Source organism: Emydura macquarii, unplaced genomic scaffold (assembly GCF_026122565.2).
Source record: "Emydura macquarii macquarii isolate MOO-44397 ecotype Brisbane River unplaced genomic scaffold, CSIRO-AGI_Emac_v2 contig_374, whole genome shotgun sequence".
Taxonomy (NCBI): domain Eukaryota; kingdom Metazoa; phylum Chordata; order Testudines; family Chelidae; genus Emydura; species Emydura macquarii.
The window spans coordinates 2,612,498-2,629,875 of NW_027130511.1; positions in this window are offsets into that span (position 1 = coordinate 2,612,498).

The window sequence follows — 17,378 nt, forward strand, 5'->3', positions numbered from 1 at the left end:
GTCAGATCGGGTGATCTGGTATTCTCTTCTGGTCTTAAACATGACTCTGTCATGACTGTGACCTAGGAAGTTCAGATGTGATTTAGCATCCAGTGCTGTGCTCTGGTGAGGGATGAAGATGGATATCAAACTGAAGTAGGATACTAGACATGTCAACCAGAGGACTGCTCTGGAATGACAATTCCTATGATCATCTTTTTCTCCTCAATGATCTCCTTTTATCTCCTCCTTTGTTCACAACATTTGTATTCTCTTTCCTACTGTGACGCTAGGTACTGAATCCAATCCACAATGGAAACATTTTCAGGTCTTCTGTGGGGCTGCAGAGTGACAGGAAAGACCGTGCTGTCTCTGATCCAGTTAGAAATGTTCCTGTGTTTTGGAAATATCTGGTGGTTTCCTTGATTATCCACTAGTAGAACATTTAAGGCCAAATCCCACCCTCGGATAAACAGGCATAACTCCCATTCAGCTGTGCCCACTTACACTACAGATAGATTTTGTCTGTAGAAACTACTTTTGTGATTCCACTTGAGTTTGGTTATTTCAGTCCTAGGCTGTCTTTGATACATTTTGTTTTAATACAGGAATCCAGTAAGAAAAGGGCATGGAGAGTAATTTTTACTGATGGGAGAATTTAAATTATTCTTCCTGCCTCCACTTATTCAGTGATTGCTAATCTGCTACAAATTAAACATTAATTCATATTGAAAATCTGGCAAAGTGACTAAGATATAAATAAAGCCTCAGGAAATGACACTGTGAAACTGGAGATAAGGAAAGGTTTGGAAATCGGTGAAAGATCCTGGCATTCACTTCACCCATCCTGTGCGCCTTACACCTGGCAATATTTGAGACACCTTGTTCCAGTCAGACATCTTTTTTTTCAATCTAGCTGGAACAAGAAACAGGGAGTTACATGCATAGGTGCACAAGTGAATATGCAAGTGCTGTTTTTTGGATATGCAATTTAGGCAGCCACTTTTGAAAACTGAGATCCTGTGATTTTCACCGAATGTGATTGGCATCATTCAGTGCTTTATGTTTATTACATGCAATGATTTTTTTTAAGTTCCAGCTGCCATCAGCAGTGTTGATGAGAAGGCCTCCAACAAAAAAAGAAGTAGCTCTGGAACAAAGACATATGCAACATATTGGCAAGAATTTCCAACAGAAACCAAAATTATAATTAATTACAGCTGGGTTTTACATAAGTATTTTACATAAGTTTTACTAAGTAAGTTAGGACCCAACACTGACTCCTTTGAAAATTCCACCATACCTGCCTCCATCTCTTAACAGTCCAATAATATTATCTATATCAAGATTATGGGGCCAGATTAGGCCCAGATGTTAAATTTTCAAAAATCAAGCATTTACCAAAGCAAAGACTGATACAAATGGATCCATTATTTTGTATTGTTTTGGTTCCCTCAATGGGTTTTTTTCCAAGCAAATAAGCATTCCTCTGCAATATGTGCATTCTCAGCACTGGGCAAATGCATGAAACTGAAATCACGGATAAACAAAAGCCTGATTTTTTTAGTGGCCCAAACTGAGAGAAATGTAAAAAGGAAACAACCATCAGAGTGAAAAGACACTTGCATGTTTAAAATTCTTTCCATCTTAATGATATAAGATGTTATTGTATTAGTAATGCAGGTATATTTAGAAACATTTTTACAGAGGTTACTCTTAACCTCACAGTCTCCCAAAAGTTAAGAGTGAAGTTCTGAGGCTCAGGATGGAGCACATTCATAAACAAGGGTATTGTCTGGCCGTAAGGCACCTTCTGGGGAATAATGAGCACCCTCAGTTCTCACTGATTGCAACAGGAATTGAGGTTACTCAGCATATACAGGAAGTGCTCTACTCATACAGAATTGAGCATGCTGTTCTTTGATGTGTTAAATAAAACAAACAAGAGCTGTTACTGTTCCAAGCATTACAGGGAACAGTTCTCACCTTAGGGACAAATTTACCCTCCACCCCAAACAATCCTGGTGGGATCTCTCTATTATTGCAAAGTAAAATATTCCCATTTGTTGCTTAGATTGTAGGCTCTTTAGAGCAGGGGCTGTCTCTTCCTCTCTCCGGAAAGCAGCTACTGCATTTGGGATGTGACTGAAATATAAACGGATACCAAGGGAACATACAGGCCAGAAATACAGAATCAAGCAACTGAGGTGGATCCTACATCTGTTAAATCTTCCTGAACTCTGTTGTTTCCCATGTTCTTTATTTTGGATCATTTTCCCACATTTGAGCACAAGCACAGTGAGTAGTACTGTATGCCAAGGACTAATGAATCCTTCCCTCCTGTCTTCATTATGCCCTTCATCTGCAAGACAGAAGAGCACAGGTTTCCAGTTAGTTTGATACAGCACAATGTGTCTCTGCGAGGTGATTCATAGTGCCAGAAGAAACCCCGCTATTGCAAATGATCTGAACACGTGCCTGTTTTATATTTAAACACACCTTTCTCTCAATCTTCTCTTCCAAAGCATATCCTGAGTATTCACTGAGTTTCTGATCACCCAGGGCAAGGTCAGGGAGAGCATCATTGCTGTCCCAAGCAGAATAATGGAGCTATCAATAATACTTAGATCAGGGTTAATAAGTGGAAGATAATGAGGGGGAATGGGAGGTCACATTGACACATGCTGAAAACACCTTGAAAAAAGTTCTGCAGTGAGGCAGGCTTTTCATTTCCATCTTATCCCTGGCAAGAAATTAATTTGTATTCTCCCTTTATACTGATTCACTCTGGCTAGGGATTGTTCTCTCAGCTTTAGCAACTAAGGGCCAAATCCTGAGAGATGTTGGGCACCTACAAATCCCACTGAAGGGAGGCTCAAGCTCAGCTGACTCAGGAGTACTATATTGAAGAAACTGCCCTGTCCAGAACTCCCTGGTTAAACACAGTGAAATAATATTTAGTCCTCCTCATTTTCATTGCATGGTACAAACACTTCCACCTGACTACTCCTCACAGCACTATACAGAGAAGGGCACCGAGACGCCTGCCTTGCCGCCTAGAACACCCAAGGGAGGGCAATGGCAGTGGTACCACCATCTGGTCTTCTCTGGCGTCCAGTGCCCCATCTAGCAATACTTACCCCCAGAGGCATAGGTGGGAACTAAGCACCTTGTGTATGAACCAGGAGCCTTCTTTCCCATGCAAGGGCCAAGAAAAATCATAGGCCCCGCTTTTCCGTGACTGCTGAGACTCACTTTTCTAGTGCTCTTCAGCACATTCTAGGCAAAAGCAGCCGGGGCATTCTTTCTATCTGCACCCTGCACCTGCCAACTGAGCTGCCCACCCTAAAAACAATGTGGGGTGCACTCTTCACTCATGATCTCACTCAGTCCGTGACCTCTCTGGGAAGACTGCCAGTTAATAATTGGATGTAATTCACAATTTTTACCGACTTAATTTAGATCTAAATAGGGTACCCAATGCAAAATTTGTGTCAAGACAAACTTGCAATGAAATAGCAAAGGGTGTGAATCATAATTAAGTTAGTTGATCCAGGTACTGTATAGATGAGCCTGTAGAAATAGGTCTGGTGGTGGTGATCTTGGTACTGGATGGAGACACCCACTGATTTCATGTAGGCTTTTCCTGGGTGCATTTCCTCCTGTTCTCCATGCTAAAAATAACTGTCCAGACTTTCCCAGAATTTGCCACAGTTAAATGGTAAATGCAGACACACAAGCCAGGATGACACATGATTTTGGTGTGAAGAAAGCAGCTGTGTAGACACAATTCAGCTGTATTTGTTGTAACTGGGTCAGACATGAATGTCGTGACCTGCTGAAAAAACTCACATCAGTACCTATCGTGTCAATGGGGATTTAAGCTGTGCAGTACACTCACAAGGAAAGGGACTGAAGTCTCACATCTTAGAAGCTTTTAATACCAAACACTAGGAAATATCCTCTAGGGAGCAAGCTTGCATTGGCAAGAAGAGGGACTGGATTTCTGTTAGTTGATGTAGTTCCTCCCATGCTCCAAATAGAGTATGCTTATACTATAGATAGTCCACACTCACCTCCTTCCTGGAATCTGGATTTATTGGTAACTCCAATAACAAAACAATCCTCAAGCCTTCTCGCTGCAGAACCTCCTCTGTCCATAAAAGAGACTCTAATCCCTTTAATATCTTTCCTGGAGCAAGATGACTCCACCTGCTAGTCTGAGTCAGCAATAATTCCATTTAATTTGGTGCAAGGTTCAAGCACCAGACAAGATGCATGGACAATGGAGTCCTGCAAGCTTATTCAGAGTCTGCCACCCACTTACAGTGATCCAGGGGGTGTGATAGGTCCACAGGGTGCAACCAGCCTCCCTCTCTGTCTGCCTACCTGGGAGGGGAGTCCAAAACTTGTTTCAGTTATAACGTGGGGTCACAATATGGAAAAGGTTGAGAACAACTGTGCTGGGGGCGGGGAGCTGCCTTCTCTAACGTCTATGATTGTGCGCACCCCATGCTATCTTACAGACTCAGCTCCACAAATTTGCTAGCACATACCAATTTACCTGGAAAATGTATTCTTCTAAAATATCACCTTGTAAGTGTTTGTATTCCTTAATACCAACACAGTATAATTGGACGGCATTTAATGTCAACACAGCCGCGCGCTGTTCTCTACCTTTGTTGCTTTCTGCCTCTTCACTCTGAGGAATGTGATCATGCTGCACTCTAGAGCTATTGCTGAGGTGAAATCAAAGATGTAAATTTGGAGATCGCTTGAGTAAAAAGCAATGTGTGTGTGTGTATTTATAGAGTTCAGTACTATGCCTGCATACTTGAGCCCTCGACACTAGGGTGAGAGGCACATTAGCTATGACAAAGGTATTAGACAGACAGTCTACATCAGCAGCAGTTTAATTTTTCCAGAAAAAAAGGACATTGTAATTGTTTTAAAATATTGTATTGTGTGACCAGAGAGGAAACGTCTCAAAATGGCATAGTGGTAAACGTGTTTGTGGGTATGTTCATTTCATTCCACCCTTCATCTCCTCCTTCCTCGAAAATGCACTCTGAATGATCTCATGTGCCATCACTCTCTTTTTACACACACACACATACAGGTGCACTGACACAAAGACACAGGATTAGATGGAGCACACAGGATTATGTGCAGAGTATCACACACAAGCTCTCTCACACACGCTCACAGTTTTTCGATGTTCTATTTTGAGGTTGTCAGAGGATTAGAACACTACCACTTCCATCCCCTCCAACTCCTGGACTCTTTCCCTATCTAAAAAGTCTCCCAAGTGAAGTCAGTCAGCAGTGTGGTGCCCTCTTCTATTTCATTCCAAAACTGCGTGTCGCTCCAAGGATACCTCCCTCACCCTCTTTCCCCTTGCTGTGCACAATTCTTGCACTGCACCAACCCTCTTTGGCCACACACTAAGCTTATTCAAATAATCAATGCCCCTTTTAAACAGTCATCTCCTTCCCCTTCCTTTTCCCCTTCCCCACACAAGCCTACAGGCAGTACAGTGGCGTGCCCCTGACGAAATTAAACCGTCGATCCAAATCCCACAGAGCTTTGAGAAGCCACCTTTACCCTTGTCCTCTCCATGATGCTGTCTACGCAGCTGGAAACTCTCTCAGAAAAGAGAGAAAAGCAATCAATAGCGTCTTTAAAGAAGATGCCATCGGCGGCATGGTAAGCACTTAACCACTGCAGTGAACCACATGCTGCTGATTAAGATGCCTGGGCAGGGATTGATTGATTTGTCTATCCCTCCAGCATGCTAACCAGCAACCCAGCTTTCAGTTGCTTCCTTTGCCCCACAGAAAGGAGAAAGCATACAGGTGAAAGCTGTACTTAAATCTGCACATAGAAGAAATGCTGATGGCTGATAGTTCTCTGTGAACTCTGATCCTGAAGTAATGACATGCAGGGCCAGAGCTCTGGAAGGAAGAAATAGAAATGGCCTGTTAGATTACAGTTAATCCATCCCTTGCAGACTAATACGAAACTCTTCCTTACAATGGATTCTTCAGGGCTATGTCCAGTGCAGTTAAAAATGACTCAGGCAGTGAGGATTTCCCTGTTTGCCTCAGGAGATTATTGCAGTCTAACAGACCTCGCTATTGGTGCATTGTTTTTTCTCCCCAAATATTCAGCCTAATTTTTCCTTTGCTTAGTATCATTGTCTCATTATTCCTAGCCAGACCTACCCCCACTGGATCATGCTAACCAATTCCTTTCTTGTTTCCCTCACTGCTGTTCATTTGTACTCCTCAAATACTTGTAGACGAAAAGGTTCTTATCATTATTAGTTATTTTCTAAATACTGACAATGTGCACTTAGTGCTTCACTAACACAATAATGAAGACGGTCCCTTCCCTAAAGAGCTCACAGTCTCTGTTAAACAGAATGGAGAATATGCTCTGGGAAGGTCAGAAGGAGGAATAATGTAGGGGGTTGGGAGGTCAGGATTGTGCTTGGTTTGGACCACTTCTTGTATACACTGTGGAAGCAGTGAGTCATTAGGAGGGCTCCGAATGTGGGAAGGGTGATGGCTACTTGGCAAACCAGGATTAGGAGAGCATTTCATGTCTATAGGGTGGCATGGAAAAAGGCCCCAACATAGTTATCATGTGTCACGCTGAGTCATGATTTGTCAAAGCTCTACATATTTAACCTTTCCTTAGAAGTCAGTACATCCAACCGTTCAGTCATTCTTGTTTCTCTTTTCTGAATACCTTTAGGTTTGGTCACATCTTGTGGGTGCCCAAAAGAGAACAAAATACCCTGGGTGTGTTCTCACCAAATCACATACAGTGCAAATCATCCCTGTGCAGAAAGCCAGTGCAAGGTCTATATACCACCTAAAATCAATTTAAGATCTCAAAATAGGGCTTAAAGGGGATTTAGGGAATGCATATACTTGTTGCTAGTTCTGTATCCAGGGAGGAATTTCACCCATAGTTTCTGGATATCTCCTCTCTACTCCTTGACACAATATCTATGGATCCCAAAAATCACTCCCGCCATATCACATAGCAATCTCATAACTAATTTCCTATCAGCCTTATTTTTGACAGTACTGCTTCCCAGGTTCTTATCCCTCTTTCCCAATGAACATCTGTCTTTCTGATTCTTTCCTCCCATATGTATCACCTTACATTTTTTCCAAGATGATTCCTGCTGGTTTGTTTTCTACCCATATGTCAGTGATGTACGTAACTATGAGACTAATGGATTCTTTTGTACATACTGCACCTTTAAGTGTACCTGCCCTTTCCATGTGCAGAAAGATCAGCAGCCATTTTGCTCACATAGATCATCAGTCCATAGTATCAGAGGAGATACGACATGTATTCTCTCTTTCTGTTTGTTCTTGCTTGTCTTGTTTTCTGGCTGAAAATAAGTGTGTGCTCTGACTTTTTGAGGAGAGGGAAAAAATACAGTGTCCAAGCTCTGTTAGCCATAATGTACAAACCCTTTGTGTTATTTTCTAGTCCTCGCTGGCATTTGCAACATCTTCCAACTTAATATTATCTGTAAACTCCATTAAGAGGCTGTTTTAGCCATATTCCCAGCTCATTAATGTAGGTGTCACATAAGACTGACCTAACACTGCAGCACCTCACTTGACACCAGCTCTTTGCCATTTGATACACTGCTGTTCTTCGCTACCCTTTTGTCCTTTGCTCCTTCAGTCAGATTTCAGTCCAGGGCTCCATCACCCTGTGTTCATACATATGGCTAATTCACATCTTAAATAGACTCTTTCAGGCTCAGCAATTAGGGAAAATGCACAGGAAAATAATGTCTCAGATTGATATCTGCTGGCCATAACATTAACTAAATTCAGAGGCAGGGATACATCTATATAGCAGGTACAGTTGGAATATTAAAAAACAGTCTATATAATTATGCCCTTGGGAACTTTCCCATATCTCAACCACCAGGTGGCAATTTCATCACATTATATGTTCCATTAGGTAGGCAATGGCCTAAATGGTGTGGAAAGATGAATGTATTTTCAGTCCATGCAGTCTGCAGAAGGGCTGAAATATTCCAGTGTGTCAGGCAGGGGGAACAGCTGAGTTCTCTGCATGGGGATTTGGAATATTTCTCTTTTCATATGCACTTGGTAGAATAATGTTCCTTTTTTGTTTGTGGCTTTTCTAGTTTCCATGCAGAATTGGGGGAGGCTGCTAGGTTCAGCCCAGAGTCAGGATGCAAGAAGAAGCAGTGATGCAAACACGAACGAAATTAGGTAACACAAGGAGTGAAATCTTGGCCTCTTTGAAATCAAAAGGAATTTTGTCCCTGACATCATTGCGATCAGGATTCCACCCAGGATTTCTGATCATGTTCAGATTAGGGATGGGAGGATAAATCAGTTCACAAAAAACTGAATTGGGTCCAACCTCAGTGCTTTCCCAAACAGAACCAAACCTGAACCTTTAGGATTGGATCGATTAGGAGAAATGCTCTCCCATCTCTCCTGACCTCTCAGATTGCATAACCCACAACATGTCTCCAAGCCATCAGCACCTTCTCCAAAACCCCAGCTGACCTCGCAGCTTTCATCTCCGTCTCCCCTCAATGGGCTACCCAGACTTCCACTCACTCTACCAATTCCCCAGTGGGCCTGCCAGCACTAGGGGGTGGGCTAAGGCTAAATGAGGCAGAGCCACCCAAGTTTTCAGAATCACAGGACACCCTCCCACTAATCCCCCTCTCCCCACAGGATAGACTCTTGTCTTCCTCTTGCTTCTGAAATCTTGATCTTCCTACCAGGCAAGATTAAAAAAAACACCTCTACAGACACACCTGGCTAGCAGCCACCAGATTCACCTGTGCTGCCCCTGCTATGCCACCTCTTGTCCAGCTTTCACAAGGGGGCCCAGATCACAAAGACGGTATCAGAATCTATATAGAATAGAATCCTACAAATCTAATGGGCCTACTTAATTTGCCTCTGAATTTACCATGTGACATTGGAGAAATCTTCTCAAAATTACTTAGTAAATATAATTTGTTGTTATTACAAATGGGGGCCAAACTGTAAAATTCCAATCTGATTCTGGATTTTGAACACCCTAAAATCTGGATCCAAGTGGTTTGATCCATTAAACGGATAGGGGCCATTTGTAAAATTCAAAGCAAACTATTTCAAACTATTCCAAAATTCATGTGTTCTCAAATCAAAGGTTTTGGTTTGAATCTGCCTCCATCCATTTGACTTGTGGGCCTCATTTCCCCATCTGTAATATGGGGATAACAACATTCACCTAACTCACAAGACTTTTGTGGAATTTGCAAAATCCTTTGAGATCTTTCTATGAAAGTCCCCATGCAGTAAGAGTAGAGAGCACTATGTACAAATGCAAACTAAAAATGTAGTTATATTGTTTCAAAACAAATGAGAAAATTAAGGTCATATGATGAGGTTCCTTTTTGAAGCCTACCACTTCATAGCTGAGAAATTCAAACATCTGAATGCCATATATCAGGAATTCCTGGTTCCCAGGCCATGACTCAGCAGACCATATCTCAGGAACTTATCTGACTCCCATCACTGTAGTATCTAAGCACCGCATGATATTTAATATATTTATCCTCACAACTCCCCTGTGAGGTAGGGTAGTATAATTATCTCCATTCTACAGCAGGTGAATTGAAGCAAAGAAAGATTAAGTAACTTGTCCGATGTCACATAACAAGTCTGCTAGAGCAGGGAATTGAACCCAGGGGGCCCTAGGCCCAGCCTATCATCCTAACCACTGGATCAGCTTTCTTCTCTGTCGCTCTATTATAGGATCACTGAACATACATCTCTGGATTGTAATGCTATCACCCACAAATTACTTGATCATGATATTCTGGGTTTCTGTGATGTACTCAAACTATTTGGAGTATGTGTAGCCAGAGCCTTGCATTTTAGTTATTTGTATAGTATGTTTTCCCAGGGTTCGTTAACAAAGATGAACAATAATTTTCCCTTCTGCTCTCCCTTGTTCAATGTTTGAAGTTAGCTAAATAATCGCTGCAGATAATCTGGTGATTTACGTGTTAAAGCAGAAATGAGAGAGCGACGCACCTTGCCTTTCACAGAGTTATGGCCAATAAATCTACTTCTGCTTTTCCTCTTTCTTTGCTCAATCAGTTTAAAATTCAAAAGCTGCCCTAGCACAAATTAAACAGCCATTCATAGGGCCAAGAAGAGGAGATCTGCTTCATAGACAGAGACAGTCTCCAAAGCAGCCAGCCAAAGCACTTCGTGTTATTACACCAAAGAGCACAATACCCAGAGAAGAAGAGGAGCTGATAAGCTATAAAGGGGTCCAAAATATGTGCGTGCTGTCCTAATCACCCTGACATTGCAAGCTTTGGTATAAGTCTGATTGCAATTACAGTGGTAGCAGTTAGTTGAGAGGTATATTTTATATCTAGCTATATTTTATTAATATTTGTAAAGTGCTTTGAAAACTATTAATTCAGGTATTTATACTGTATTCATCCCCGTGGCATCTGAGGTCCTCAGGTAGAAGGTGCAATCATAGGCTAAAGTGTTATTACAATGTATCCTTTGCTGGACTTTATGTGGAATCTGTTTCCCCAGATTCTGTTGAAGTAAGACAAAGGCCTTGTTCTCAGGTCAAATTAACAAAAGATAGTATAGTGAGTCACGTTAGACATGTGTCACTTCATAGCAGGACAGTCCAGAGAAATACAATTGATTGGAAGCGCATCAGGACAAGGGATCTTCTCTTCTTATCTGTCTGTTAAGTGTCATGCAAACTTATGGCTCTATTTAAACAATAATGATATAGTTCAGTTTAAGGAATGAGCAGAAGTTTGTCCTTATGTCTCTTTTATTAGAACCAAACTCAGATTACAGAATCATTGGGGTGCATCCCAAGGAAATGCAGAGGTCAGCCACAGCTGATGTCAGTCACAGCCCATTTATCTTCCCCAGTTTATTGCTGAAGCCAACTATACCATTGTATCCAGTCTAGAGCCAAAAGTCAGAGCAGGCCTGGTGAGTCTGGTTATCTCCTGTCACATCACTAACCCATCAAAGAGCAAATCACTAGAAGACGGTACAGGTATGTCTACACTGCAATTAAAAACCTGCAGCTGGCCCGTGCCAGCTGACTCGGACTCTTGGGGCTCACGCTAAGGGGCTGTTTAATTGTGGTGTAGACCTTCAGGCTCAGGCTGCAGCCCAAGCTCTGGGATCCTCCCATCTTGCAGGGTCCTAGACCCTGAACCCTAAGTCCCTAAGGCAAATAAAAGTAGGAGATAAGTTGGGGCTCTGGCATTTCATGTCTGTAAGCCCAGGATCAAGTTGTTACATGAATTTCAAGGGAAAATAAACTCAGTGTGAGGCATCCTGCTTCCTAATTGACAGTATATTGGTCTGCATAACAAAATCACCATATAATTGGAGAAGGACTGGCCCTGGAATGAAAGGGTACATGAAAGGTTATGAGTGCAGTACCATGGCAAAGCTGGGGCAGAATGGAACGCTAGCACAATGCTTGCCCTCATGATGCCTTTCTCAGACCAGATTCGTTGGCTTCTCACATTGATGTGAACAATCTTTAAAGGCGTAAATGCTAGGATGTCTACCAAGGTATCTGGGTTACAAAACACTGGGTCCTTCTGATCTCACTTCACCCTGGAACTCCTCTTGCCCTTTACACTCTTCTTAATCCTCACACTTGCTTTCCTTCCCTTCTCCCACTGTTAGTTTGTGCCTTCTCAGCTGCTGCCCCTACTCTTAGAAGAGTCTGCCAAGTTCCCTTTCTCTCTTTTCCCCAAGGCCCCTAACATGATCTGTTGTCCAGTATCTTGCCTTATCTTTGTTTTGCCTTATTTAGATTATAAGATCTTTGGGGCAGGTAACACATCTCTTTTATGTGTATAAAGCATGTGTGAATTGATGGACTCTGTAAATGGTTTAGAATAATAATAGTATTTTAGGATGCTTGTATATATTGACTGTCAGGCCATATAAAAAGAGAATGTTTTACATTCAAAATATTACGTCTTAGAGCTTCTATTTGTAACATAATTGAAAAACGTTATTGTAATTGGTTAGCAAAGCCACTGAAGTTTCAGCACAGTCCACTGTGAAATGAAAATGAATGGAGATGTGATGAAAATGACATCTTAATAAGAATAATGAAATTCAACCCCCTAGTGCAAATATGGTGTGTAATCCATTACATAGAGATTAGATGAGATATAAATACCTCAAGGATATGAGATTATTGATCTGACATAAATCATCTGTTTTTGCAGCCAGAGAATGACAGACAATGGGGACATGGATAAGGTGCAGTGCCTAACTCCCATTTTGTCAAGGAGGTTGAGCAGAGAATTTAATGGCCCTACTTTGTCATGGAAAGTCTTACTTTGACTTTCTTTTTATAACAAGAAGGTCTTGTCAAGGTCTGGACAGTCTTGTAATGAATGTAGTGAGACTGAGACTCAATAAATCTGGGACTGAGACTCAATGGATCTGGGACCAATTTCTGGTTCTGCTACAGACTGAATGTCTTTGTGTCTCAGGGCATGTCTACGCTGCCATGGTGATACAGCGGCATTGACCCACTCAGTCAATAGGGGAATGCTCTCCGGTCAACTCAATTAATCCACCTCTCCGAAAGGCAGAAGGCAGTGTCGACGCAGTGCCATGATGACACCGAGGTATGTCAACGTAAGTAAGTAGCTTGCGTACCTCCCGTCAACCGCTGCTGCCAGTGTAGACCAACCCTCAGTTCCCCACATAATGCTTCAATACATGATAGGGCTGTTGTAAGGATAAATTAATTAGTGTTTGTGTGATGCTCAAATACTATGGTGATGTGAGCTATAGAAGTACCCAGAGAGATAGAAAAACGTGTCTCTCTAAATATCTGTGAACCAAACAAAACTATCATTTGCAGCTGGCGATGATTGGATTTATTGAGCCTAATTATACCAATATAAATGAGAAATAACTCTTTTGAAGTCAATGGATTTACAGTGATGTAAAACCAAGGAAAGAAAGAGCATCAGAGATTGAATCTCAGCTCCTGGGCACTGGTGCTGAAGGCTGAAAGAAGCAACAGTTCCTTTGGAGCTTGTTGGAAAAGTTGATTATCTTTTTCAATGGATTGTCTCTTGGCTCAAGCTGATGCCAACGAGTGCAAATGCATTCCCTGGACCAGATTCACAGATCCTATGCAGTGCCAATGGGCCATAAAGCCAATTTAACTGGTCTCCAGCACAGGGGAAAATCCCCAGCTGAGTGCAATTTGCTTCAATCTAGATACTTATATGTGCCCCGCTACTGTGCACCTCTCAGCATCTCACAATCACAGAGATTCTGTAGTAGATCAGGGAGTTGAAGCCAGGTCTCCCAAGTCCTAAGCTAGAACCCCAGCACTGGACCATCTTTTCTCCCTAACCAGACAACTAAGTAGCCAGCATGTGGAAGGAGTGCACAGGACTGGGGAACTCCACTTTGTTTCTTCTCAGGGCACTGCACTTCTCCTTGCTTTTTGGGTGGGGTAGGAGTATTTCAACTCAAACAACTCTGCTAGTGCCCCTAGTTACACAACCACTACATGAGGGTAAAGATTAGCACCTGACACCCCCTACAGCATTTCTCACATCTCGTTTTCAGCCTACAGCTCTTGGTTGAAGAATGTAGGACACATTGAGCCAAATCCTAGCCTCACGGAGGTCAATGGTTCGGATTCTGATTCCACTCACACTAGTTCTACACCAGTGTCATTGCCATTACTCCTGATTTACAGTAGAGTAAGTGAGAGAAGAGGGAAGCCACTGAGACCAGAATTTGACCCATTAAAATACCAATGAATTGCAAGAGTGTGCAAGTTACACCCTCTAGGCATTTACTCACATGAGTGCCTAACTTACACTACTGTGAGTATTTACATCAATGAATGAAGCGCAAGGAACCTTTAGTTTTATACCTCTGCTCAACTTCTAAATCACTCCTCTAATCTCTGGGCCTCATTCTCTTCTGCCTCATACCAGTTTTACCCTGGAGTTACTCCAGTTTCATGTCAGTGTAACTGAGCACAAAATCAAGCCTGCTAGGTGTTCATTCTGTGGCTATGCTGTGGTTTTGGGGTAGGAGATAAAATGCTAGAGAAAAACGTGAAGAGATCCCTGACTCTTTCCACTCAAACTAACAAATCAAATCAAATGATTCCTTCACTAAGCTCTCACTGCCCTTGTGTGTGTATATAGCCACAGACAAAGATAAAATCTGTCTTTATATATTTGAGCTGGCCACATATATACAAGCACACACAGACTGACTGCAAAAGTGAGTGAGAAAGAACAAGTGTATTTCATGTCTGTATTCCTTTGCCTAAATGCACTAGCTCAATGGGGAAAACTCTGTGCAGAAAAGTAGTTTTTATATCTTGTAAAAAGCAAGAACGATGGTCTTGTGATTAAGGCACTAGACTAGCACTCAAGAGATCTGATTCCATTTCTACTCTGCCACAGACTCACTGCATGACCTCATGCAACTAATTTATTCTCTTTGTGCCTCAGTTATCTTTTTGTAAAATCGGATAATACTCCTTTTCTTCCACTTTTTTTCCGTCTTACCTATTTAGAGTGTAAGCTTATTGGGGCAGGGACTGTCTCTCACTATCTTTTTGTACAGCACCGAGCACAATGGAGCCCAATCTCACTTTGGGCTTTTAGGCACTAGTGCAATAAATATAATAGTGATTGTCAATTGAATAAACATGACAAACTCCCTACAGCATGAGGATGATGCTTAAAGTGGTTTTGCATACATATTCAGGTATGTGATTTCTCCAACTCAAATGCACTTTCTACAGGATGCTTGCTAAAATCCATACATTCCATACCAGATCTCCTGCTTTCCCTTCCCCAGCAAATACACATTAAGGTTAATCCTGATTTCTGAGACACACTGCTTTGATGTTGTGATCTTGCTCCTGAATGCAGAGGCTGCAGTCATAGGATGGCTGGCGTAAGATTGTCTGTGAGTGCTCAAGCTGGGCAGACTGGTTTGGTTTTGAAGAGCAGCCCATGAGCGTCTGGGCTGCACACATAGTTTGTTACTGTAGAGCTGCTTGTGCACAGTGGGGCTCTGTACACTGTTTTTGTATGGTAGCATGCCTGGAAGCAATGTATTTGCTTTTGGTGGGGGAACAACAAAGAATTACATAGACCTCCATAAAATTTATGGAGGAAAAGGAAGTTACATTTTCTTGCCAGTGGTTCTTTTGACTTTACTCCACCATCTCGTGTTTTGTGTAATATCCTCATTCGTAGAGTGACCAAAGAAGCACTCTGCATTATAATGAAGCACTTGCCATTTAAAATGCTCTCTGCTTCTAGAGATGCATCCTGAGGTCTTTGTTTGGCTTGTCTGCCTCTGTCCAGTGCAAACATTACCCAGATGATTTAAGAGGCTTCTTCACAATGCCCTGCAGGACTCTCTTCAGTGCTGTGTGTGCTGCAGTCTGTTCCTACTTAAACCATGAGCACTTCATTTAGATTTTATTAACATCTTCTGGGTCATTATGTACTTTTCTTCTGCTGTGAAAAGACAGGAAATATCAAGTGGGCTGGGGAAATCATTTGAGTGGTACAAGCGGAAGAGCTGATGAAGGATCAGCGAAAAGTGACTTCTGGCTAAGACCAGCAGAGCATCGCTCCCTTACCTCTGATACAAGCAGGATCTGTCTTGGCTCACCTTTCCTGCCTACTAACTACAAATATTCTGGAGAATGAATTAAATGGCAGGGAAGTTAGAACTGAAACCAACTATTGAGAGGCAGTGTAGTCTAATGGGCAAAACACTACAGTAGGAATTAGGACAGCTGAATTATAGTCCTGGCTCTGCCACTGGCCTGCTCTGTAACCTTAGGAATTTATTTCACCTGTTGTTTTTTCCCCCCACCCTTTCTCTGCCTTGTCTATTTAGATTGTAAATAGTTTGGGGCAGGAACTATATCTTACTGTGTCTGTACAGTGCTTAGGACAATGGGGCCCCAATCTGAATGGGGATCTTTAGACACTACTGTAATACAAGTAATAATAATTATAATATTTCAGAATATTCACAGAAAGCAAATACTGAATTTATCATGAGTGTTTGCACCAGATCCATGAGTCTAAAGCTTCTGTTCATGCAATCAGTGAATAGAAACAATACCATGTGACCTGTGCATCCAACCTAAACTGCTTATATTCCAAGTACTGAATACTTGCAATAAACTGCTTACAGACGAGGTGCTTACATGGATCCCATCAGCAAAGTAACTGAGCACCCCACAAATATTAATGAATGTAGCCTCACAGAACTCCTAGATGGCAGGCAAGTATTATCTCCATTTTACAATATCTTTCTGGTACAACATACCTGAACATAGTAGTCCAAGTGCAGCCCCAGTAGAGTTACCTATCTGCTCCTCTCACAAGGTTGTTTGTTTTACTACTATATTATATTACAAGATCATATCTAATTAAGATAATAATCTCTTGGAAGTGATGCATCAGGGGAAATGAAGACTTCACAAAGCATAATTGCCTTCAGAAAGGCTGACACTGTGAATCCAATTTTGTTTGTCTGTTTTAAAAGCCACAGAATTTTCTTCCCTTGTTTTTTCCCTATTATTTCTTCCTGTGTTTTTCAGAAGTTGCTTTCCCAAGGCCCTGGAACTTCTGGCTGGCAGAGCAGGGAAATGCTGACTACCATAACTTGGTGTCAAAGCTAATTTTAATTCCTCCCCCATTTTGTTGAACACTTTTCAGTCATTGCTTCATCTCTTGCTTCTATGCCATTGCATTCAAATATAACTGCAGCTAAAACACCCAGAATCCTATGCCAGAGGTCCTGGCATGCTCCTTGTTTAATTTGAAGTCTTTTGGCTCTACGTAACAGATTATCAAAAGTGTTAAAAATCCCTCTGGTCTTTTCATCAGCCTCCGTTCACAGTACAGATTGCCAGAGGGACGATGGAACACCCTGAAGAATAACTGCTACAAGTTTGCAATGGCTTGTGACATACAGCTTTTTTTTGGTCTACAAATCAACAAGGTGCATCTTGATTAGTCTTCTGGGTTGATTAGGTTTGCACCCTAGCCTATAAAAAGATGCCAATTTGGTTTGCCTCTTATATCAGTGCTGCTCCTCACATCAAAGAAGGGTACACAATTTGGTTTTGTTTGTATTTTGTGGGTAAATTATTTTGTTAGCAATCATCTACCAGCAGGACAAATAGTGTCTGCTTGAGCAAGGAATAGTGTGAGCAGTACAGGGTTACAGGTATTGCTGTATGTATCATGTCAATGGTACATCTATTCTGGTAGCTTGTCAGCC